The following is a 26,189-nucleotide window of genomic DNA, read 5'->3' as shown; positions in this document are numbered from 1 at the left end:
GTGCCACTTGCTAATAAAATTTCTTTGCTTGATTTCTTGGATACTGAGGACCAGATCCAGACATAGAAGGGAGTCATTATAGTGTCCAGTGTTGTAATATGTAAAAATTATACCAAGGAGTGGTATTCAAAACATTGGGGTGTGTGCCAAAGTTGCTGAAATATGTACAGATGAGTGGTAGGCAGCTCAGAGTGAGATTCACAAAAGGTATCTCTTTAATTGAGAAAATAAAAAAAAGCTTTGAAAGGAAAGATTTCTCTTAACAGTTTCAGGATTGCAGTTAGAGGATGCTGTGAAATGGATTCCTTGTTAAAAACCCATCCTGGTTTTCAGTCCCAGTTCTGGAAGGTGCATTACACCTAATTATAGATTATATTTTCATTGTTTGTCAGTGTCATTATATTACTTATATAAAGCCCTTAATTGGTGTTGAGAACAGTATAGGTTTCTCTGATGAGGTGTTAGACAATTCCAGCAAAAATTCAAGCAAGAGTCCCATCTGAACTGCCCTCTCAGGGCTATGTGTACTAACTAGCAAATTCAATAATGCTAAACTTCCCTCTTTGGCCTCTAGGCCAGCTGGTCCTCTTTGATAGTACTTCTATTGTTATATTCTCTTATTCTCCAAAGCAAGATGGTTGTGCTGAAATTGCCCATGGCAGAAGTCATTGGCCTTTCTCAGATTGGTCATTGGACATTCTCAGATTGTCTGGGGGAGTACAAGTTGGTCTGGGTCAGCCTTCTTTGTGGACTAGCAGCAATAATTTGCATGGTCGCACTGCAGGGCACGTGTTCATGCCCTGGCTCCATGCACTGAGGCAGCATAGAGGCACTTTGTCCCCACTGATTTCAGAGTGGGCTCAGGGTGACTGGAATCCTTATTTAGGAGGTTATTCAGGTGCACAAGGTCAGTGGGATATATATGGGTCCAGCTGCTCCCAAAAATATCTGCTGGAGTAGGTGCTCCATGTTACTCAAATGATAATGATCCCCACTTTGATCACCATGTGAAAGAATTATCATGTCTGCCCACTCAGGTGACTTCACTGGGCTGATCTCAGCTTTTCTATCACTAGTTTAAGCACATCTAGGGGTTCTGTTAGTATACTGGCCATGTCATTGTGAAAAGACTGATATTACTTTCACGCAGAAGACACATTTCTGACATCTTTATGCTCTGTTTTGTTATTGGTGATAAATGAAATTTGGAAAACATAGCAAATTGTTTAAAATTTAGTGAGTTCTTAATTTTCTCTTTAGGTAGTTTATCTTTCTCTTTTCATTCTATAAATTTATTTATTATCTGTATTTTGGGGTTTTTGGGACATATTTTGCTGAGTGAAAGTCAATTTTGTCTTTTGAAAAGGAGATGAATAGTAGAAAGTTCACAAAGGTTACAATATCTGCTGTGAAAGGGCACCAGAGGCAATCTGGCATAGAATTTTTAATTCTAGTATGTTGGTTATTCCTATTTGGGGTTCTACCAAATTCTTTATTGCCTATAAATTAACACACCTGATTGTTCTATTGCATTATTTTCCCTCAAAATGCAAAGTAAATAAAAACACAGAAACAGAAACCCAGTCATAAGCTCATATGAGAAAGATCTGCAGGAACTTGATCCTAGATCATACAAGAAAGAAAGAAAACATCCCCTCTTTCTTCTATTGTTGTTCTGTTGTCACCTGGACCCAAATATTGTAGGCACTGCAACAGGGCTGGGGTCAAAGTAAGTTGACACTGAATGTGTTTAAATTAACCACGTTGTACCTTTGCTTTTGCTGGGGTTTTCAGCCCTTCACTCAAGGTGTTCCACCCTTACCTAGCTGAATTGTGACCCAGAGATGCCTCTGACTTGCCATTCACTCTAGAGGGAGCATAGGGTGCATGTGGCTCAGGAAAGTACCTAAAGGGGCATATTTAGGCTTCTGGGTACAGAACATCCTGGGCCAATCTGATATTTGGCTCTGTTTCTTGGCTGCATGGTCAAGTGAGCAGGAGCAGCTGCCTTCCTCACTGCTCAGAGAGGAGCAGCCCTTGGGGAAGCCTGTTGGTTGCATCCCAGGAGAGCAGGAAGGGTTAACCCTTCAGAAGTCATTTCCTATGGAAAGCATATGCTGTTTGTTAATACAGATGGGCAGTGAGCTAGGAAGGCATTTTTAAAGTCCTGCAGTGCTGCGTGGTGCAGTGAGAATATGTTCACCTGAGCCAATCAGAAGAATTGTTTGTCCAAAATGCCATACAAGAACCTAGAAAGGAAACTCTCTGGTGATTCATAAAAAGGGTATTATGAGTGGAAGAGTTTTTTAGTTATGGAGAGGTTGTAAGAGTGAGGACAAGTTTGGAGCTGGGCCATTTATGGTTGTGGATTTATTGGTGGAGCTCTGGTTTGTTATTTAAGGACAATTAAATGATGTGGTTTTGACTTTTTAATTCTACAAGCCTCCTGTCAAGGGATATAGATACCTAGCGCAGCATTAATACATTAGCAAATGTAGGTAGTTACAAAGTAGACAAGTGTCAGCAAATTATCAAAACTCCTCATACAGTCAAGGGAGAGAAACAGATGCAGTTACCAAAAGAGACATTTATGTTAAGGGAATCATTCTAAGAGTTTTTTTCTCTTGTCAACAGGACAGTTTAAGGTTAGTATTTCATATATAAATATAATAATCTATATTCCCTGTCTCTACAAGACAGTGAAACAGGCAGGGTAAGGGGTAATATGGGTGTCTTAGGCAAGGGTCACTGAAGGTTCTTCCTGGGTGAGTGTTACAGAGGATCTACCTTCATCTTTATTAATTGCAGGCATTTTACTGTTGTGTTTAATTTAGGAAGGCAAAAGTTGCCCTACAGATTCCAGTTGTCCTTCAGTTTCTGTTATATGCAATGGAAACAGAAGGCTAATTAAAGGAGGACCTGGGGCTGAGGTGGGTGGAATAGCTCTCTGTAAATGCTGATTTGTGTGAGGGGTCATGGGCCACGTGGTACAAAATGTTTGCAACACCTTCAAATTCCTCTCTCCTACAGAGCTACCTGGGTCCAGAGGTCTATAAATACTGAGTCAAACCCCCAAAAATACTCAATCATTATTAGAAAATTTGATATAAGGGTTGTCTAAAGACAAAAAGGATATTTCCTTCAGCCCCAGTGAATCCAAATCTTTGTGTGGAATAGTTTTGATCATACCATCTCCTCGTTTTGATGTCTCTTAAGAATTCCAATTATATTCCACCTACTCCATTTAGCCATCCTTCCTTCAGACTTAACTTTGCTTTAGCTATAGATATTCCTCTCCCACACTTTTAGGTGGGTCAAGTAATCATTCTTTTCAAGTAACCATTCCTTTCTCTAGGGAATGATTAAATAAGCAAAATGCAGTAGGATGATGAAAGAATTATAGTTTTCCCAGCAAAGGCTGGAAGAGAAGTGGCTGGTTTGGGTTTCTGGAGACTTTCCTTCACCTTTCTTTCTACATTCACTGCCTCTGAAACAGCATCACCTTCCCACTAGACTGCAGCATCCCTGAGTAATTCTTTCTGGGAGAGATCAACAGGAGGATAGAGCAGCCCATCAACAAAGGTTTCCTTTCCTCCCCCTTCCTCGGGAAGTTGTGAGAACTGGTTGGTATTTTGGAACGAGCATTTGCTGTTCTAGTAGCCCACTGCAGCCTACCTAACTGTCTGTATACACTGACAAACAGCTTATAAATTCTCAAAGAAAAGGTTAGAAATAGACCACATCCAGGTAAGTTATCAGTGCATGTGTCCTGTCCAATGGCAAAGCTGGAAAGGGGATGGTATCTGATTTAAATAACAAATCCATCTAGCACAAATGGACTCAGTTTGCAGCAGCACCTGAGGTGTCTTCACACCTCCACTAACTGGAGGATTGAAAAAGACAAGTACAGGAGCTGTATAGAGGAGAGTGCAAAGGAGAAAAGAGGAGCCTGCACAACAGTGAGGCAGGAGGTGGCTGATGAAAAAGCTTTGAAAAAGTAGTAAGAGTGAGGAAGAAGAAATGCAGTGAAAAGGGAAAATTTTCACCTGAAACAGCCCAGAAGGTAGATGTAACAATACGTGTAGAAAAATAGGAGGGTTTTGGTACTTCTGGGCAATGCAAAGAGGAATGACTCAGAAAGACAAATTCCCTCATTAAAAACAAACAACTTACAATAAAGGGTGATCAAGAGCATCCCACATCACTGGAATCACATGTCAGTTAGACAAATACTAGAGTAATTGCACATGGGAAGAGTAGACAGAGAGGGTGGTTACATAGGTGACAATTAAAAGCGCATCCTTTCCTCACAGGAAGGTTAAACTAACTTTCAAAGTGCAAAAGGAATAGCATTGCTTGTGGAAAAAGATGGAGCTGCATGTGTTTCAGAGGTGGAGACACCTTGGTATAGCTTTAGTATTTAAACTGTATTTTGTTAGTTGTAAACCTATGGATGAAGTAAATTTGTGCATATATCAGGTATGTGTGAGGTTGTGCTGGAATGGATAAAGTGTGGCAGCATGTTGGATCACAAAGTGCAACCATGCTGTCATGTGCTGTTCTGACTAGGTGGTGGTGGGTGTTTTCAGTGCTATTGTGTCCTTGAAAAGTAATTTCACTGTGTTTCAGTGGTTACAGTGATAGGAAAGATAATTTAGCTATTTTAGGTGTAGTCTGAGTTTGGCTGCATATATGAAAGTCTAATGTGTAATGGCAGTCTAGACTGAAGCAGCTATTTTATTACTTTTGGTAACTGGTTGCTTTTGGTGTCCTATAGGATTAAAAAGGATTATGAAAATGTTGGACAGCCCAGGCCTCCAGCTCCAGCACAATTTGCTCTAACTGAAGATGAACACCGTGATGAGGTGAAGGACTAGCTCTGATATATGGGAAAGAAATGCAGCATTTCCTTCTGCAAGGACCATGTGTTGTCTTTCATAGAAAAGTGTGCATGCTTTTTTCCCTTTTGATCTTTATACAGTATTTTCTCTGTACTGTTGAACTACACCAAATGTCTCTTTGAGAGTTAGGCAAACAAGTATTAACCTTTTGCCAACTGGTGTGAAATTATAAAAAAGGGATTTTTAAAAAATCTATTTCAACTGCTTTTCTGTCAGACAATGATTGTATAATTGAAAGACATCCAGTTGATAAAAAAGAACATGTTTTTTATTGGCAGCACAGTAACATGAGTTCAAAGACTGTATTTGCCAAGAATGCATAACTCTGTAATGGCCGGCATACTTTTACAAGTGTTCTGTGGTATTACTGACAGAAAGATCACTTTGGTCCAAGACAGATGTAAAATACTTCATTTAACAAATATTTACTCCACAATTATCTGAAAATGTAGAAAGTACAACCTGACATGTTTGAATATCTAAAGAACCTGTTTATGGGGTATTCTATTATTGTTCCTACACAATAATCCAAAAAATATAGTTGCAGGGGAGGCTGAATGATTTAGGATATTGGTAATAGGATACAAAGCCTTTCACTTCTTGGTCAGCAGTTCAAACCTGGCTTAGGTTGGTAGTAACTCAGAATGATTGCTGCACTGTGTCTAGGGTTAATCACAGGTTGTGCCTCCCTGCTTCAGAGCCCACCACCACAATGACTAAATTGGCACAGTGACCCTGTGGCCATCGTGGCACTTTTTCAGGAATTAGGGAAGACCATGGAGGTGGCTGCAGAGGTTTAGGACCCCAGCCCATCTTGCAGAGATCTGCACAATTACCTACTCCAGGAACCTGCCAGCAGTTTTGTCTTATCTCAGTAGTGATGGAGACAGTAAATACTCCTGCAGATCAACCATCACGGGGTGTTGGCATCTGTTGGAGGCCTGGATGTCACTGGGAGCTGCCACAGCAACAGCCATGCTGAGGGAGGACTCCTTGGCACAATTACTGATGGGTAATCAGAAGACTTGCTCAAGGGTGAGGGTTATCTCTCTCTTTATTTGGTGTTTTGAGCTTGGGAAGAGAACACTGAGGTTTTGATAAGCAGTGTAGATTTAATGCTTGAAAGAGAATGTAGTGGCATATTTCAGATGGATGGGGGGCTGCATTTGATCAAGTCCTTTGCCTATCCCTGATGTTCCTGCCTTTAACTGGGAAACCAAAGCTGCCCTTTCTTCTCACCAGGACCAGCGGCATGACCAAGCTCACACTCTTCAACCTTCTTGCTGTCCAACACAGGACATCATAGTAAAGTTAGACAGTAATCCCTGACACATGCTAATGCCCAGTGTGGTTGGGAACAGTTTTGGAGAATGTTAGGTGGCTCAGGCCAAGACTATACCAGGGACCACCTAAGAGGGTAACAGTTCAAACAACCCTGCTCTGGTGGTGGACATATGGTAATTAATTCAGTAGTGTAAGGACAGCTGTGGAACCCTATCTAAGAGGTTTTGATTTCCTCTTTGAAGTGAAAATTGTGTCCTTTTTAGTTCTTGTGCATTTAGATTTTTTAGAATAAGATTCTAATAATAAATAAAAAATAAAAGGCAATGAATTTGATCCTTATCTCTAGTCCCGTAGACTTTTCATCTGGTATGAAAATTACTGTATGTGAATTTAAGTTCAAGATTCACAGGGTGTTGCTGTTATAGCTGATATAATTTTATAGAACCACAATTTACATCTGCAGTTTTCCTCTTCCAAATACCTAGGCACATGGTGAGATTCTTGGATTATCCTGGGAATGGCTAAGAGCTGGACTTCAATGATCCTTGTGGGTCTCCTCCAACTCAGGATATTCTATGATTCTATGATATTTAACACCTTTTATGTCATTAATTCTCTCATTTGCAAACTGGCAAAGATTGCTGTGACATCTTGATGACAACAGAGTTTTTCTGAGGAAGGGAACAAATTCCAACACTGCTGCTTTTTTACTTTTTTTTTTTTCTCTTTTTTTCTAGTAAAAGGTTTCAGGTTGTTTAAACTTATTCCTTGATTTCAAGTTCAGATACTTAGCAACAGAAGGTGGTATCCTGACACCATTGCTTACAGGAATTTCTAATTTTCCTTCAGGTAAAAGTGATAGATGTCTTTACTTTTAATGATATTCTTCCTCTCTGTCAATGTTGTGCTGTCTAGCAATGACTGATGACTCTGCACTTTAGGAAGTTGTTTAAAAATGTGCATACCAATACAGGTGGTTACTTAAGTTACATAAGATTGAAAAAAAATGTTTAAACAGGCTTGGATTCAGGTAATTCAATTAAGATGCCTGAGTCAGGATCAAAGCCACAGTTTGATCTCTCTAATTATTGGAGAAATAGCACCATCAGGAGTAGTTCAGTATCCTCCAGCATATAATTACTCTGTAAAATCTGAGCTGCACTCTGCAGATCCCAGCCTGTACTGATGGATAGGCAAAGGCAAACCAATCCCATCCATGATGGTGCTGCCCTAGTATGGCATGAATCCAGGCCACTGCAGCTTAGAGGAGCTTTCTTGGCTTTCAGCTGCTTCTCGAGGATCTCAGATTGGGCATTGTGAAAAACTTTTACCTGAATCCCTTTCAGATACTCGAGTCCTTATAAACTGACAGATTCAAGAGTGGTAGACCCTGAAAAAGGCAGAGCAATTCTCTCCATCAGAGAGACAGGGACAAGGAGAAGTCAGGCCAACCAGCCACTCATCTTGGGCACTTCTCTTTGTTTGTTTCCTGCCACATGGCAGTGGATGCCACCTCTTATTCTGCAGAACAAGGAAGCAGAAAGCCCTGTGCCCTGCTGGCCTGGCGAGGGGCAGGCAGCCCTCTGCATTCCCTGGCTCACATCCCTGGGCCCCTGGGACAACCTTTGCTGGCTGCAGTAGCCCCAAAGGATTCCTTGTTTGTTTTATGCAGGTTTTTCATTCTGAAACACAACTCCTCTCTGGCACCCACATGGAACAGTGCACCCTTTCTCCTGCCTTGGGTAATAGGAAATGGAGGAGCAGGGGTTGCTCTCCCTCTGCTCGTGTTCTCTCTTCGTTTGCAGCATGCAGACCCATGGCAGCCCACAGGCACAGTCCTCCTGTCTTGTACTTGCCTTGCCCTGTTGATGGCTGCTCAGTTACAAGTGATAATGAAATGATATTCAATGATACTGTGTGGATGGAACTGAGAGTGGTATTTTGGTGGTTTTTTGGTACTGTTCATGTACTCGTAAATGAGAGAGAAAAAATAAATTGTTTCTTTTAAAAATGAAAAACAGATTTGAAAAAGTTGGTCTATAGATTCTTTTTTTTAAGTGTACTTCTACTGACAAAGCTTATAAAAACATTCCAAAGTAATGTAGTGTGATGACCTTTGCTCATAATCACAGAAAGCCTCTCCAAGTTTTTTATTTTTTAATAAGTCTATCATTAATCTTCAATGAAAATAATATAGATTTTATGAAGAAAGCTCAACAAAGTTCTTGGAAAACTTACCAGACATTTAACAGCTGAACAGTGTATCTCACAAATGGACTTTAAAGGTGCTCTTTCAAACTGAAGCCTTTATTTGATCTGGTTTTATAGTTAGCAATTGCTTTGGTCTGAAACTTCACCCATTCTTTCCAACTAATAAACAAAAGAATCCTGAAATATAGCACTTGTTGGAGGTACAGCATGACAGCCTCTGAACCAATTAGTATTACATCTTAGACTGTTGAGTTTGGATTTATTATTTGTTCTAAGACATCCTACTGTACCAGAACTGTATATTTGTATTTACTGAACAACATAAACCACAGGATTAGCAGTATTTATATACATATAATAAACATGCAGAAGAAGTGATGCTTTTTTTAAAAAGTTTTCTTTGTGATTTTATTTGGTAACATTTAGCATTACTCAAATGTTTTCTCCAATAACTTTAATCTGGATTTCCTTTCTGATAAAACTCTGGTTGTTTGCAGATCCACCCGTCAGTTTTATGAGGATATCTTTGAGACATCACAATTATAAAACAAACTGGAAGGAAGAGCAGCTGTACTTACAAACAAACATCACAGGCACAATTAATCTGCTTCAGGGTTTATGAGGGGAAGCATAAAATATCAAATAAAGGGTAATGGGAAATATTTTAAAAATGCTGAAGCTGGTAACAATCCACAGAGCAGAGCAGCCAGTGCACGTTCAGGAAACAAAATGTAGCTAGTAACTCATTTGGTTGGAAACCACCCATTCTCTACCTCCCAACCTGAACTTCAGGGCTGTTTCATGTTTCTGACACAGATGCAGCTCTCTCTCTCTCTCTCTCTCTCTAGATATATATATATATAGTCCATTTACTTTGTAGATTACGATTTAAAAGATATTATTTTTTTCAAGTGAAGTTGGTAATAAAATCTCAAGAGGCCCATTTTGTTTTCTGTTCTTCAACTTAAACCAGGCATGATCCCACTCTTGTGGTTGAAATTTATGTCCCTGCTTAGATAAAAGCATATACATACAAATACTCTTTTGAGCTCCTTTTTGTTTTCACTCACACACCTCTGTGCCAGCAATGTCTGCTGGAAACAGGCACTGAATCAAGCAGGTGTGTGACTGCTTTGGATAATTTTTTTTAAACCTAACTGTATAATTTAGGATTTTAAAAACTAATGATTCTTCTATACGTAACAACAACTTCAACCCCAAAATTCCATTTTAGAAGCTGAATTAGCTGGATAGTGCATTAGTGATTTTCTTATCATTTTCTTAACCTTAACAGAAAGTTTCACCATGTACCAAACTGAAATAGTTTGTTATATAAAATTCCTTGAGGCTTAGAATTTGAGACTTCATCTGCTCACGTCACAGGTAAAGCATTTTTATCAGTTTTTGTCTCACTGTTCATGGAATCATAAATTAGCAAGGAGACTCTGGTGGTCTGATCTGCTCATTGTGGCATTTCTGCCATATCTACCATGTATTTCTAAGATGTTTCTTTTTGATGTGATAGAATGTGTGTTAATGGATAGATGTTTGCATTAACATAATATGAATTTCCATTTGTCTTAGAGAAGAAGTTTTGTTCAAGATGCACAACAAATATAATCAGAACGGTTCTTTAAATAAATGAAAAATGTTTGCCTCCCCTCACTGGAGCACAGAGCAAGAAGGTTCTTTTTTATCATGAAGTTCACTTGCCTTTGGTTGTACATAAGCTTTTTATCAACAGACTGTCTGCTTGGGACATTTCTATGAATTGGCCTTGAGTGCCACGAGCTGCTTGAAAAGAAGCTGCATGTTAGATCATTGTTGTTAGAGCTCTGTAAACATGGAGGCTTTTGTCACAAGGACAATTCCAATTTAAACTTTGGATTCAAAGAGTAGTTTAATTAGTGTTTTTGAAAGGACCTGTCTGTGGCTGATTCTGATCTCACTTTAGGCAGTCCTGTAAATGAAGTATGAGATTCTGTCTTGTAAAGCAGTTCCTTGCTACCTATTTCAAGGAAAATGTATTAAAAAAAAAAAAAAGTGTAGAACTGAAAATGAATCCATTTTTAAAACATAAAATAGAAACCCATGTTAAAGAGCAACAGTCCAGTGAATTTTTTCCAAGATAAAGGCAGAGTGTCTTTGGATTCCTGCCCGTTTGTACACATGAGGAACGCTGGTGTCTTGGGCAAACCACCCTCCTTGTCATGTATTTTGCTTTACATGGACTCAGAACTGTCATCGCAATGCATATAAACATTTTTTATTTTCTTCACCTGCTCATGTGGCGCACACCTGGGGCCTGCTGGCAGCACACTTGGCTTCAGCAGGCGAAGGAGAGACACTGCCAGTTTGGAAAGCTAGCCCTGTTCCCTTCATGTAAGCTAAGTCAAGTCAATCCCCCACTGTTTTTATGGAGTGGTTAAGGACAGGGATGAAAAACTTCAGCTTCCACAGAGAATTCAGAAACATGGGGGGAAAGTGAACTGCAGTAGAGACTCGAACAGCCCCATCAGTGCTTCAGTGAGACATTTGAAGCAGAGGTCCCTCTCTTTCAGCCCTGAAGTTTACCCCTGGGCAGTTTTCTGTCTCTGCAGCTTGAGCAGCTTGTGCAAAGCCTGCGCCAGGTGGGCAGCGAGCGGCCCTTCAGAAGTCAGACACATGGCACAGGCTCTGTTGTTGCTCTATTAACGTAATGGCTTGGACTGAAACCTTTGCTGCTGCTTAGAGCTTCCTGGAGGAAAGGAAGTGTCAGCTATGGATTGCTCAGAGCTGGCTGAAACATTTATAGCGGAACCAAAATTTTAATTGATTTGAGTTCATGGGTATTACATAAAAATTCAAGGCTTCCTGCTAGGTTTTTTGCATTAGTAAACATTTTGTTGAAACACTTTCCAGTGTCTGGTTGTCAGTCTCTGAGGCCTGAAAGCTGCAGGAGAATGGAAACAGCACAAGGGTAAGTTGTTAGAAGGTGCCTTTTGATGAGCAGTGAATATAAATTTCAGTGCAAATGCATCTTCTGGACCATGAACAGATGTCATCCTTACAGATGTGCACACCAGAACACAGGAATGGATATATGTGGGAGTTAGGGGACTGGAACCTCACTCCTGCTCAGAAGGAAGAGGTGTTACCTCTTTTTTTCTTTTTATGCCTACATGCTCTTACTGGTTCAGTGGCCAACCTGTGTGGGCCATGTTGGGGCAAGGGGAGTCTAAGACCTGTCCCCTCCCATGCCTGCCTACCTTCATTTACTCATAGGAACAGATTTTCTCTTGCTTTGCTATAGTGGGAGCTGCTTTCTCTTGGAAAAAAATCATTCCTAAGCCCCTTTATTGCTGCAGGTGCAAAATGTTGTGGTCATAACTGAGTTTGAAATGGGAGAATTTTGTTGATTTATTCTGAGGAGACAATTTGTGCTTGGAGTTAAGACTGACATTTGTTACTGGTGGGGAGAAAAAATTGAGCACACTTGGATTTGATTTTTGGGTGTGATCTTTGAAAGTGAAACTCTGCAGTGATGGTTATAATGTAAATAACAGCAACAGAACCAGAAGTTTGGAATATCCTGTGTATGTCTGGCATCTTGTTTCCTCTACATACCCCAGTTATCCAGAGGATGGATGCCTACCTGTATCTTTAATCAACCTAATCCACAGCTATGTCAGTGATCAGAGTATTTTCAGGTGCAGTGCTTTATGAACAGCATTCATATTTCAGTAATCCCAGCAAGGCTGTCCTGGACATGAGTATTCCCACACACGGTGTGTGGCATTCTGCTGCAAAAAAACCCAAGGGTGTTTCCAGTTAAAATCTGGCCTTTGCATCAAGTTCATCCTTTGGCAGAAGAGTTTGTATTAGGTCATGAAGAAGCCCAATAATCCTATAAACACACATCCTTGAGATACAGAGCTTTTTTAAAATTAGGGTGATGTACCGCGTTATCAACATTTATCCAGCTGGTCAGAAAATGAAAAGACAGAGTGAGAGACTATGCAAATATGTATATGTCTTTAATAGATTACTGAAACAAGCAGAAGAATGATTCAACTCTCTTGGGCTAATTCCACAATGATTTAAAACCAATGTTTATTATAAAGCATGGGGCTCGAGAGAGAGAGTGGAAAAACCCTGTTTTGTGTGCATTTTGGTTGCCATTACCCTGTGTTCATATAAACATGTTAATAGCCATGCTTTGGAATTTGTCTCTTCACTTGCTGTGTCTTTCCACTCACACTCACCAGCACACACTGAATTCAGTGCTATCAGAGAGAGAGTTTGTGAGGGTGGCAGGGATTTGACTGGACCTGTTTCAGGGATAGAAACTCTGAATAATTTCTGACCTGACTGAGGATTTTGATTTCAAAGTTCATGGCTGTTCAGATTCCTGCTTTTGATTTTTGCCCACACCTATTGGCTAACATCTTTGTCACTGATCGCTGCCAGAGGCAAGATTTTGGGCTAGATGGACTTTTGATCTGACCCAGTGCAGCTGTTCTTATGGCAAGTGATGCACTGCACAGGAAGTAGGTGATGCAACTTCACAGATTGCTGGTTAGGTCTGGACTGGGTGAAAGATGCTCTTTTCCCCCCTGTAAAGCTGAAGACATTTTGCACTTTGGCCACCACATGGATGCGCCTCTTTCCTTCAGGGACACTCCAGATAGCTGTTCTCTGATGGAAGATAAGGACTGTTACTAATACACTCTGCCTTGCTCAAACACATTCTTCTGCTCTGGCCAATAAAATTCCTGATTTGTAGATCTTTGGAACATTCTGTCTGGTTTATTTATTGATTTATTTATTTACTTTTCCTGGCAGAAGGAAAAAACTTGTTTGTTTGTTGGACACTAATTATGAATTTTATTCTGAGGTCTTCGTGACTTAGGTTAATTAGACAATGTTACAGAGTGTTTCTGGATTTAAACACCTGTGGAAAGTAGAGAAAAGGATTCTTGAGATGTTCCATGGCATTCTTTGTCTACATCAGCAGACCAGGCAGATCCAGGACATGCAGTCACCCGTATTGCCAAGTTGTTCACACAGTTCTGAGTTAGACACCCCTTCCACAGACAGTTCTACCCTACCCTCATGTTCGTTCCCCACTTGACTTTATTAGTCAATGCTTTAGCAAAAGTCAGGTTTTTTGTATTTTTTTTTAATTCTCTGATCAGTCTTGCTGAAAAGGAAAAGGCAGAATATCTATAAAAATAGTGATTATTACCTTCTATCTGGGATTTTTGTCACCACACCCAGGGTACTGCACCCTGTCAAGAAAGACATGGACATACTAGAGCAAGTCCAGTGGAGAGGAATTCAGGTCTTTCTGCTGCCTATAGCAACCTAATGTGATGGTATGGAGAAGGCCAGGCCAGACTTCTCAGAAATGCTCAGTGATTAAATTCTGATATGAAAACCACAGGAAATTCCAACTACATTGTAGGAAACAGTTTTTTACCATGAGGGTGGCCAAAAACTGGAACAAATTATCCAGAAAATCTCTGGAACTTCCATCCTTGGAATTAACTCAAAGCTTGACTGGACAAGAACCTGAGCAACCTGATCTAAGTTGACCTTGCTTTGAGTTGAGGGTTGGATTAGATATATCCAGAGGTTCTTTGCAACCTAAATTATGCTATGAATCTATGACTATATCCAGGAGACAAAGCTAAGGGAAACTTATCTTCTTCTCCTTCATAGATTATTAGTACTTGAGGTTTCTAAGTGCAGAAAGGCACATATTTTGTTACTTATTTTGACTTTTACCCCCTTTATTTATATCAGGTGTATCTACATCCGTGTAATTTCACTCATTCTATATGAAATTCTAATGAAAAGACAATTCTAAGAAATTCCAATGAGATCATATTTTTAGTTTGTAGCTCTATTCTTCCCTATAGAGAAAAATAAAGTACTAGTTCAGAGAACTATGGGGCTCATTTCTGAAATATTTTAGATGTGACTATTAATTTTTGATGTCTCAAATTCACCTAATTTAAATTCTAAGAAATCTAATATGTTTTTAAAATTAGATATTGTTTTGGCCTCAGTCACCTATAACCCAATCGCAGTTAACAAAAGCAGAAAATACATCAGCATGTCCACAAAATAGAAAATGAGTTTTTCAAATTGGATGTGCAAAAGCAGAGCCTTATAAAATCTGAGATTATTTCTGAAAATCTTATAAACCCAAGTAAGTGAAATCCAGCAATCAGGATAAGTGCAGAATGCTAATCAACTTGTAATAAGTTTAAATGCCAATAAAATTGGTGTCAGGCTGTTTGATGAATGGCACTCTTCCTATTCAGATATTCAGTGTTGTAAAGACAGATGCCCAAATCATAAGATTAACCATAGAAATACTGTGATGAAAAATACCAAAGGATGTGATTTATAATACTCAGTTAATACACTGAGCTTGTCTGGTGTGAACTGAATGTTCCTGAAACTTGAGCAAATAATTTGTATTTGACTATTTATGGAGTCAATAAAATGAAGGATCTCTGTCTTCTCTCCAGCCAGCTGACTCAGGAGCATATGTTAGATCTCATGGAGGGGAGTGATGACCATAAAAGTAGTGTTTTTCTGAAGAAAGAGGAGAAATTTAGAATCTCATTTGGTTTTCAGACTTGAAAAGGTTTAGTAAAGGAGAACTCTGGATTACTGCTGTGAATATAGTGTCTCTTTCCTCAATCTCTGCATTCTTCCACTTTTCCAAAATAAATTTAAAACCAGAAGAGATGAACAAACGAGAATTAATTTTAAAATTTCTAATATTCATAGCTATGTCATGACAGATAATTCTACATGTTCTCTAACAACTGGATGCAACATGTGTTTGTGCTTGTCCAGCTTTGAGTGTGTTTGTAAGTGCACTTGCTTTGTGATGACCGGCAGGGAAAGGAAAACACAAGAGGCTGCAGTCCCACAAAATCAGAAAACACTTACTCTGAAATGGCTTCAGTTGGTGTTATGAAAATGCTAGAATGTAAATACAAACTATTTTCATGCCAACATCCTGTGAAAAGGGATGTTCATTTCCCAGACCTTTCTCTGGTGTAATTTGCAGTAATTTATAGCCACATCTATATGTGAATAGCCACATCTCCTTTGTGCGGCACACGTTTGTTTGAAATATTAATCAGTTCCATGAAAGGAATTACATTTTTGAAGGTTTCCCACTGATACATGACAGAATATACAGTCATTACTCTTTCCTGTGGTTTTCCTAAAGGTCTGTTTTCCCCTCATTATTACATCAGGAGAATGGAAGGCGTTTTCAACACCTGCTACAGTAGCTCTAAAATGAGAAGTCAGAAGAAGACCATCTGCTTGCCGGCCCTTCCTCTTGTTACTCTGTTTACACAAATGTCTCCTGAAAACCACCCACTGTTTCCATACTAGAAGTATTCTTCACTTCTGGAGAAGGAGTTAACCAAGAAGAGACAATTTTATGTTATGAAGCCTTTCATTTTAATGGAATTATATATGTCAAACCTTGCTAAGCCAGTGCCGTTGTATATTACACAGAGCACACCAGTCATTAGGAAAGCTGTGAGTTTCAATGAGAAACCACTGAGATATTTACTTTTAATTCTACCACAGTCACACAGATCAAACAAACTGGAACTTCAGTGCTAAGTGGGGTTTTTCTTAGCACTGAACTATCAAAGCTATAATGAAGGAGTGTCAAAGTCCAGAATGTTTTGAGCAAGTTGTTTTTAGGTATTCTAAATACGTAATATTTAATGTTTAATACCAGTTTTACTCACCTGAAGATTTATGGTGCTACCAAGTGTCACAGCAATGTACTAAAGTGTATGTACTATAACAAAGAAAGACTAAAATAATTTAATGGAATGATTAAATAATTCAGTTTAATGATCCCATAGATAATGTTACAGTTTACCAGTATTTTTTGAAGAAAAATTCACCTTTCCTGGAAGCCAGAAAAACAGTGGTCTCTGGAGTGGATATTGTTATCACTTGTCATTGAAAACAACTTTATATTATTAGGTATGATCGAATTAACTGCTATGCATAGGATGATAGAATCATAAAGGCATTAAAACTGAAAAATATCTCCAGGATCAAGTCCAAGCTTTGACTGAACATCATGTCAACTAACCCACAGCACTAAGTTCCACATCCAGGGATGGTGACTTCACTACCTCCCAGGCAGCCTGTTCCAAGGCATAAGGACCCTTGATGCCCAACCTGAACCTCCCCTGGCACAGCTTGAGGACATTTCTTCTCATCCTGTCACCAGCTGCCTGGGAGAAGAGACCAAAGCCTACCTTATACACCCTCTTTTCAGGTGGCTGTAGACAGCAGTAAGGTCCCCCTGAGTCTTCTTTCCTCCAGCCTAAACACCCCCAATATCCTCAGCCACGCCTCACATGGGTTACTCTCTAGATCCTTCAGCAGCTTTGTTCCTTCAGCCCCTTAATGTCTCTCTTGAAGGGTGGGGCACCTCATTTGTAAATGTGGTGGAATCATTTAAGTCCTGTTCTGAGGATATTCATCAGAGCTATTATAAATGTGCTGCAGGCTGGATTAATCTTTGCTACCTATAAGCCCTTGTGTTATACATGACATAGAACCTAAAACTTTGTTAGACAAACATGAAAGCAAAAAGACAAGGAGTTTGTGTTTATCAGTGCTAGTCAGATTCGGGTGTAACATTAGAAAGTAGAAAACAATTATTTGCATCCTTGACACGTAATGAGTGAAAAATACCATCTGTATATATTTGATGCTTTATCACTCAGGATTTTTGCACCAGCTTGCATATAGTCATTCCAATGGATGTAGAAAAGTTTGAGTAAAACATGTTTTCTATTGTGGTCCCAGAGCTCACAATCCTGAGTGCAGTGACACTTCATTTTACAGTCAATGTTTAAGGAAAATGCTTGTCACTTACAGCAACACAAAAAACTGCTTGTGATGCACATAGCCTGGACAAAAGTTCTCGTCTTAAATTTTTCCAAATTTCAAATGATCTTTGCTTGGCCATTTCTATGCTTTATTCCTGAAAAAATCCATATTCCTTTCCTTGGCCAAAGTGTCTCTGAGAGGCATCCCCAATTTGACTGCCTGCTGCTGTGCTCCAGAACTGCAGATCACTTAGCACATATGGACCCCAGAATATTAGCCTTGGCAAGATCCCCAGGCTCTTTGCAAAATAAGAATTCACACTTCCCAAGCCAAGTGTAAGTGGAAGGTTCCCACAACACTGGTGAATCCAGAAAGGTTCTTGAAGGCTGTTCACATCCAAACAACTGAAGAGTTTAAAGCTGTTGATGGGTAATTCTGCTTATGGTCCATTCTTGTGGTAAGAAGCAAGTTATTAAATTTTCCTTTTGAAGGCATACTGCATGAAGATGCCAGAAAATAAGAACTTTTCTTAGCCAGTGCTAATAGCATGCAGTTCAAGCTGGAGAATTTCAATTTATCTAAGTTCATTTTATTTTGCATGGAAGAAAACCTACTCCTTAGTAACAATTTGAGAATGGTAAAAATAAAAGTTCAGTGGAATTTTTTTTTTCTGTGAGTCCCCTACCTGCTTATCCAGTAAAAACATGGATTCATCAGTCCATCTCAATGCTTGCAGATGGAATCAGTGGGAATAAAATCACGAGCAGAGGAAAATTATACTCCCACACTGACTTTAAACTGGCTTTAGCAAACAAACCTTTCCCAGCTATATTGGTATCTTGCCTCCTAACCCTTGACTCAGAGGCAAGTATTAGAAATACTTCCACTATTTGATTTTACAATGTAGCAAACACACAGGGCATGGATTAAAATCTCAATTAATTCATATTCATCCAAGAAGGCAAAACTGCATCTAAATACTGCCACCTGAGGGTTACAACAGCAGAGGAGATTCTCCCTGAGTTTTCACAGACATGGTGTGCCCTTGCACACCATGCTTCTGTGGGAGCTTGGTTTTAACATCAGGAGCTTCATAAGAGGGTTCATTTAGGGGAGGTGGGAGTTACTCAGTGGTTTCCACTATACTGGTGGTAAAAAGACTTATATGTGGTGTTTTTATAGGATTCTGGAGTATCCATCCATTCCTCCATCTTAAAATTCATTCTTCCACCTTGCAGATAGATTCTGTCTCTATGTATAGTACCTGTACAGATGCATGCAGCCATCTCTGTAAGTCAGAAACCCCTTCTTTGATGCTGACATCAGACCAGGGTGCAGGCTGGTGCTGAGAATTTGGGGCCTGACTTTTGTACTCTAGACTAAACATTGTCCGTTTTGCAAAATATATTCTTCCTTTTTGTAGGGAATGATACACTGGTCATCAATGGTGTTTCACAGAAAATAATAGGAAACTATGGGAAAATTTTGGCACTAAATTTTACTTTTGCTTCAACTCATTTCCACAGGCCAGGCAGTAAGAAATCATTAAAAAATGCAGCTGGAAATATTGCCCTTTGGACAGTTTTGAAACTAAATTTAGCATAGGAGCAGGAGTGGTAAAATATTCCTCTTCCAACAAAGAGATTCTTGTAGGATTTATTTTTAGTTAAAATGTATCTAGGTACATACATAGCTCCTTAGAATTCCATCTAGAGTTCAACTGCAGCTTATCTTTTCTTATAACAACATTCTGCAACTGTAGTAAAAAAGTGATATGCAGATTTATTCCAGGCTCCTTTAATCAGACTGATTCAAGTATCAACAAGAACCTATGGAAGGCAACATACACCTGACTGTGGGCTGTATGACTGTCCCTCTTTTCACTATTCCCTTAATTAGATAGATGAGGAAAATCAGCTTTAAGCATAAAGTGCAGTCAAGCACTTCTCCTCAATCAGGATCACATACATGATGAGATATAATGAGATATAATGAGATTGACAACAAACAGGAAGAAACCAGAAACAGCTAAGAGCACTACTGATGGCACTGGGAAACGTTAAACACTACTTGCTATATATTTACATACATAAGTAGGAAGCCAATTAAAAGAAAAATAATAGATTCTACAGCATAGTTCTGATTTCTGTACACACAGCACAGTTAAAAGACTCTTTCCTTCCTATGTTCACATGCATTTGTTATCTCTTAGCCAAACAGTTTGCAAAAATATGAAGTGATAGAACCAGCTGAGTCCCTACAGAGAAACAAGCGCTTATCTGACAATGATGTCTGCTGGAAAAAGCCCAGCATCCACGGGTCACTTGCAAATTATAACCTCGGGCCATTATCATCTCACAGCCCTTCAAGTGCTTGTGTGAAATGTGTTGATGGTCTCAATCCAACTCCTAGCAGACAGGTGTCTGCATCACTGGAATCACCAGGTGGAGATGACTGCATTTTTCCCATTAAAAAAGGTGATTATAGCTAACACAGTTTACAACATTAATATAAAGTACTTACAGTTCCCACAGCAGATGTTACAGAAACTTGGAATCCTGCTCACTGGAGAAAATTGTGCCCAGATGCTTGCACTTAAACTTTATGGTCCGAACTCTGCCCTCAGATGTACACATAACTCCCAGAGATTTCAGGGGGAGTAATGTTCATGGATGTCAGGGCCATGTCTAACTCCTTTCACAGAGTCCATATGGATGTTCAAGTGCATTTTGGGATGTGTGGTCAAAACCCAGCAGCATGACTGAAGATGATGAGAATGATGATAGCAGAGTAACTCATGTGAGCCTCATTCAACTTCAGGGTCAAAAGATACCAAGCATTTCTCAAACACAAATTCATGTTTTGTGTTCTGATAAATCTCAGCTTCAGAGACTGGGAGCCTTCAGGCAGCTTTGCTTTCAGCAATTGTCCAGTGGGCTCCTGTGGAGATGTTAGCTACGTGTCCTTTCTCTATTACTGCTCTACTTGTGTATCAGCCCCTCTCAGAAGTTCTAGATTGGTTCAAGACATCAGTGTATGCACTGACCCCCCAACACAGGTCTGTTTGAGGTCACATACTGTGCCTGTCACCATAGCATTTGCATGCTTCTGTATAATACCTTGATCTTTGACACACTTCTTGAGAACATGATTTTTAACAATCATTATGGTATGTACATCCTGGTTTATTACTTGGTTTTTTAAACACCAGAGCATCAGAAGTGCCCAAATTAAAACTGTGTTTCAATAAAAGTTTAAGGTATCTTTTCTTTGCACATGCAACTTGGGAAATGTGATATGATGTGCCATAAATTTAGCTAACACACTGCGTGATTAATCTGTCGGCATAATCTGCAGATAATGTCCTAAGGGCTGTTGTAAATCAAGCTCTTAACAAAAGAGGCTAGAAATAATGTTTTTAATGGTCATTAATAATGCTATATAGAAAAAAGGATTTCCCACTTTAATGTGGGATTTGGAAAATTTAAGTTCAGCTCTGAATACTGAGTGTCTGACATGTACAGTTTACATGCTCCCTGTAGGGAAACAGACACATCAAAATGTGTTTAATCTGATCCTGAAATATGTGGAATGAAACCTCCCTAGGGACTCCTTCATCTTTTTATTATGACTATTGAGTAATCCCAAGACAGCAAATTTAAATAAAATTACTAATTTTTACCTTGTCCCTCACCAAGAAGATTTTGCTGGAAATGTATGACTAATGCAGGTACATTTGTCTCTGAGCAAACTAACATCTGGGCAGGTATGGTCTTTTAAATAACATCTATGAAGATATGGTCCTTCAAATAACATCTGTGAAGATATAGTCCTTCAAATAAACATTTTATTTCAAAATTTCTTGGCTTTGCAAAATGAACAAATTTCTGTTTTGGGAGGACCAGTACCAGTTGTACTGCAGAGATTAATCGTGGGTTGAAAGTATTTTGAAAATATCCTACTTAGTCATTAAAGAGATTTTGACATATTTTTAATAATAATAATAATAATGATGATGATGATGATGATGATGATGATGATGATGATGATGATAATAATAATAATAATAATAATAATAATAATAATAATAATAATAATAATAACTATAATAATAATAGATTATATTTAGTATTCAAAAAAGGAGACCAGGCAACAAAATGAGATAGTGGTAAGACATTAATTTTGCAAAATTAGAAGCATAAAGATCAGGCAGTATTCTCCACAGTTCTGGGAAAAGGGCTTATGTGTTCATGGTCTGAGCACAAACAGGAAGAGGCTCCAGCACCAGAGACCTTCCTGAAGGTGCTCCCTGGCTGCCAGGTCTCAGTGCAGCTGATATGGAAAACACCTGTTCTTTCATGGGGTGGAGAGCTGAATATCTTGTCCAGCCCTCTTCCAATCTTTGCAAGGCTCTTGCATTTTGATGAAGCATTTTATTACTTCTGATGGAAATAAAAGGCTGTGTGTCAGACACTGCAGAATTTCAAGAGAACTTCTGGAGAACTGAAGTTCTTGGGAATTTCACAGTGAAACTAGACAGGAAGCTGTCCAGTTCCTTCTGTCTGTGCTGATGGAAAAAAGGAAGACAGGAAAGCCCTGAGAACAGTGTAAATTTTTGCATCAGAAAAACTAAGATCAGACTTTTACTTAAAATATAAAATATGGAAACCAGTAAGCAAAGGAAAATCAGTACAGATAAAATATGAATTCATACATGGCACTGGTATGAAGTGTAGAAAATATATGATCATATCAATAGCAAAGGGGAGAGAACACAAATAGTAAATGATGAAAAACAAATCATTAAATGTGAAACTTTCATTTACCTTGAAAATTCTTAGTAGATGGCCAACCTGCTATGAAAGAAATCCCAAATTTAGAAGCTGCTGGTAGTGGAATTCTGTTGCCTAAACATGGGCAACCAGGTACGTTGGAGGCACCTCAAACAACCCAAGAGATCTGAGCGGCGCTCAGAGATAGGTTTCAGGCCTTCAAGGAACTCTTTTCTGCAGACTCAGGTGGAGGCCATGCAGGACAAAACTCAGTGCCTAAAATGACGCTGAATCCTTCAGTTTTAGGCAATGGAATCTCTTCCTGGGTTTCCAAACAGATCATGTAACTGCTGAAGTACTCTCATGCAGGACTGGAGAGACAGTGTTGTAATAAACTGTACCAAGGAGCTCAACCCTTCTCTTCCAAGTTCATAACAGATAAAAATCTTTGTTTCACCGCACGGAGGAAAATTGGATACCACTAACGCTAAATTACCCCTATCTGAGCAAGACAGATGTTTTGATTTTAAATTTTTAATATAAAGTTATTCTTTGTGACACCACAAGTGGTTGAGTTTGATCAGGTTGGCTTTTTGACCTCTGCCTATGAAATCACCTGTTCACTTTAACCTCTTAATCTCCACCTCTTCAGTATTGTCTGACTGCCTTATTTACTGTTAAAGTGACTAAAATTCAGTATTTGAAAGGACTGTAGTTTGCATTTATATTCTGCTATGCTGCTTTTTATATTGTGATGTTAATTTGTTTCTAAATTATTTTCAGTATTGGTTGTTATGCTCAAGTCAAACAAGCACCTCCAATCTTCAGTGCCTTGGGAAAGATGAAGGATTCCTTTTGGGAGACTTCAGGAGTCTGGGAAACGCTGGCTGGTTGCTGCATGTTTGCAGAACTCAATGTCCTGAGAATCTGAAAGTATTGTTCATGTTGATTGTCTAAGTCAGAGCGTGTTGCGTACGGCGCAGGACAATCCTGTGTTCGACACTTGAGTTAGTAGAAGAATTTCCCAATGCTTGTGGTTCAGCTCAAGCGTTTGCAACTTGATTGTAGCTGCTTTGAATAAACAACATAAAATCCCAACCATCTGTGCACAGCTGCAGAATGCACACACGGGCACACGGCCGCACGCACTCGGAGCGCTCGCACACACGCGCGCATGCATTGGTGCCGGCGGCGTGCGCGCCTGTGCGTGTGTGCATGTGTGTGCATGCCCCGGGGGCTTGGCAAAGATCACTCTCACAAAGCTGAAAGCAATTACAGGCCAAATCATCTGGGAGGAAAAATTTAATCAGAAAAATGTGAGCGGTAATTAAAAACTGTTTACTTCAAACCCTAAACAGCAAAATCCCACGACTGAAAGCCTTGTTTAAAGAACCAAAGTACTTACCAATGAAAGCAGTGGTTACCTATATCTGTAACAGGTGTAGCAAAAAAATCCCAATTTATAATTGGGATTTTGTTGGGGTTTTTTATACTAGGAGCTGTAGAAAAACTGACACTGTAAGAGGAAGTCTGGCTGTTAGTGTTAAGGACAGTATGAGGAAAGCAGTTTTTGGGAATAAATAAAATGACCAAGTTATTGATCCAATTTTAGAACGGTAAATAACAATACATACAAAGACATGTTTAATATATTTTTTACTCTGAATTAAAAAGGCAAATTATATGTTATATAAAAGATTTTTTCTACTAATAATCAATGTTCTTAAATGACAATCAACATTAGATCCAGGGGATTTTTTAATTTGTAGGTTTTAAAATAGCTGCCCAAAGAAGATTTTAGAATCTACAGCATTCTCTTTCAGTGAGCATTTTAAGAATTTGGAAATGCCAGACTGTCAGAAGAAACATAGTGCCAAGACTAAACGTAAAAGGAATAATTATACTGATGCTAGCAATTATGGGATTATCAGGGAGATGCTGATTTCAGACAAAAGTATGGAATATATGTTAGTTCAACCAGATTTGTAACAAATTTGAAGAATTTAATTTAAGGCAAGCATCATTTGTTTATGAAAATAGATTTCAAAATACTTTGAAGCAGCAATAACATTACAGCAACATATTACACTGATAATAAGAGAAAAAGGTCAGTGTTATATATTTTTATTTTTGTTGATGTTCTTTCATGAAGAAGGAAAGGACATAGAATCAGCATTACATTAATTAGAAGTAATCTGCCTAAACAATAGATCCAATAAATTATTTTTAACAGGGGATAAAGAGGGTTATTTCTTTTAAAAAGATTAAAAATGATCGTCAATAAACATCTGCAAACAGACTTCTAATGTGGATTCGTTCATCAATAGCTCCTCAGACTTAGTGCAAACTACACTGGGGCTATATTTGATGTCCACAGGGCAAAGATTTGTGAAGAACAAGGAGATGGCATTAGAGAAGGGCACCAACGAGTGAATCAGTTTTTGAAGAACTTGCTGGAAACTAAATCTATTTAGCTGGGTTTTAACACCAGCAGGAAATTAAACTCCAAATAAGCCTGTTCCCTCCCCCCACTCCTTTTGGTATAGGAGGGGCAAAAAAGGAGAGACTATGGGTTAAGATAACAATTTAGCAAAAGCACAAAGCAATGGAACAAAACACAATAACCATGGCAATATTAATAGCAAAAGTGTACAAAAAAGAGATTGTGTTTTATCCACAACAAAATATTCACCACCAGGAACAAAAACAAGACGGCAGACACCCCCTGAAGGTCGTGTTCACGTGGTTCCCCCAGAAAAAGGCAATATAGTGACTGTTCCTGCCATGCCACCTGGCAAAGGCAATATGGTGGGGGAGCTCCAACAGATAATGTTTCCCACCCCCCAGCCCGAAAAAATAAAAAATGGTGATAAAACAAAAACATTGGAAGCTGGATTGTCTGAGTAGGATTGGCGCTGCCCCCCTGACAAGCTCAGTTCTGTGCAGGGACCTTCACAGCAACTTCTACTGCTCTGCTGCTGCTTTTCTTACCTCTCCACCATGCTCCTTTCAGCTTGGCTTGCCAGGACCTGACTAGGTTGGGGGGACCCCCACTGCCAGTCCCCTTCCCTTGCATTGTCATTTCAGCACAACCATCAATCACCTTTTCTCTGCTGTCTCTTTCAGCACCAATGGTCCATAACTGCACTCTGGTGACAATTCAGAGGGATGACAAAGGGACCAAGAATGGAGGGATGGATGCAAACACCTTCCCAGAGTGAGGGAAAATGGCCAGCTTTCATTAAGGACACCCCGGCTCAGAGGTGAGCAATATAGAATAACAACCTGGTCACACCCACACAGTGCTAAACTGACCCCTCTGTAACCAGGACATAACCTTTGGTCTTCCCTTAATCCACTTGTCTCTTTTCAAAATCTCTTAAAAACTTGATAGGTACAAATTATATGTTCCCTCAACAAATGTGGTTGAATTAGGTAAAAAAGGTCAAATTTATTGGCAAGCGTGGAAATATAGAATCACTGAATGGTTCGGGTTGGAAGGGATGTTAATGATCATCAAGTTCCAAACCCCTGCCAGGGGCAGGAATACCTTCCACTTTTGTACCATCCAACCTGGCCTTGAACTCTTCCAGGAATGGGGGACCCACAACCTCTCTGAGCAACCTGTTCCAGTGCCTCACAACCCTCACAAGGAATTTTTCTGAAATATTTAATATGACAAATAACATGACTGTTTGCCAAATAAACCCTTCTCCACAGTCACCTTTCCTATTTCTAACAGGATCATCATCTCCTAAAGTGAGAAATGCCAGAAGATCCTTGACATCTATTATAATGCTACTGTCTTCAAGTCCAAGGCATGTGCAACCATGATACTGATAGTGGCAGTTCTACCAACAAGACACTTTATAATCATCTCACCCAAACTCCACGTGGTTTCTGGAGCTGCTGCTTGGTGGGAAGTGTGTGGAAGATCATTTCCTTCAGACTCTTGACTCCCATTACCAATGGGATTCTACCTCTCATTGCCCCACCTTAAACCCAGCAGGGAATCTATAGCCTGGGCTGCCCCTGCCAGGCTGTAAATGCAATGTGTGCAGGTTTTCCAAGTTCCCTTGGGATATGTTGATAAGTTCCTGAGATAATTTTGGACTGCAGCATGGAAGTGGCCTGTAAGTCT

The sequence above is a fragment of the Fringilla coelebs genome, assembly GCF_963513975.1.
Source record: "Fringilla coelebs genome assembly, chromosome: 3".
NCBI classification, from domain to species: Eukaryota; Metazoa; Chordata; class Aves; order Passeriformes; family Fringillidae; genus Fringilla; species Fringilla coelebs.
The sequence above is the reverse complement of the archived record's forward strand: the minus strand, read 5'-3'. Positions refer to the sequence as shown.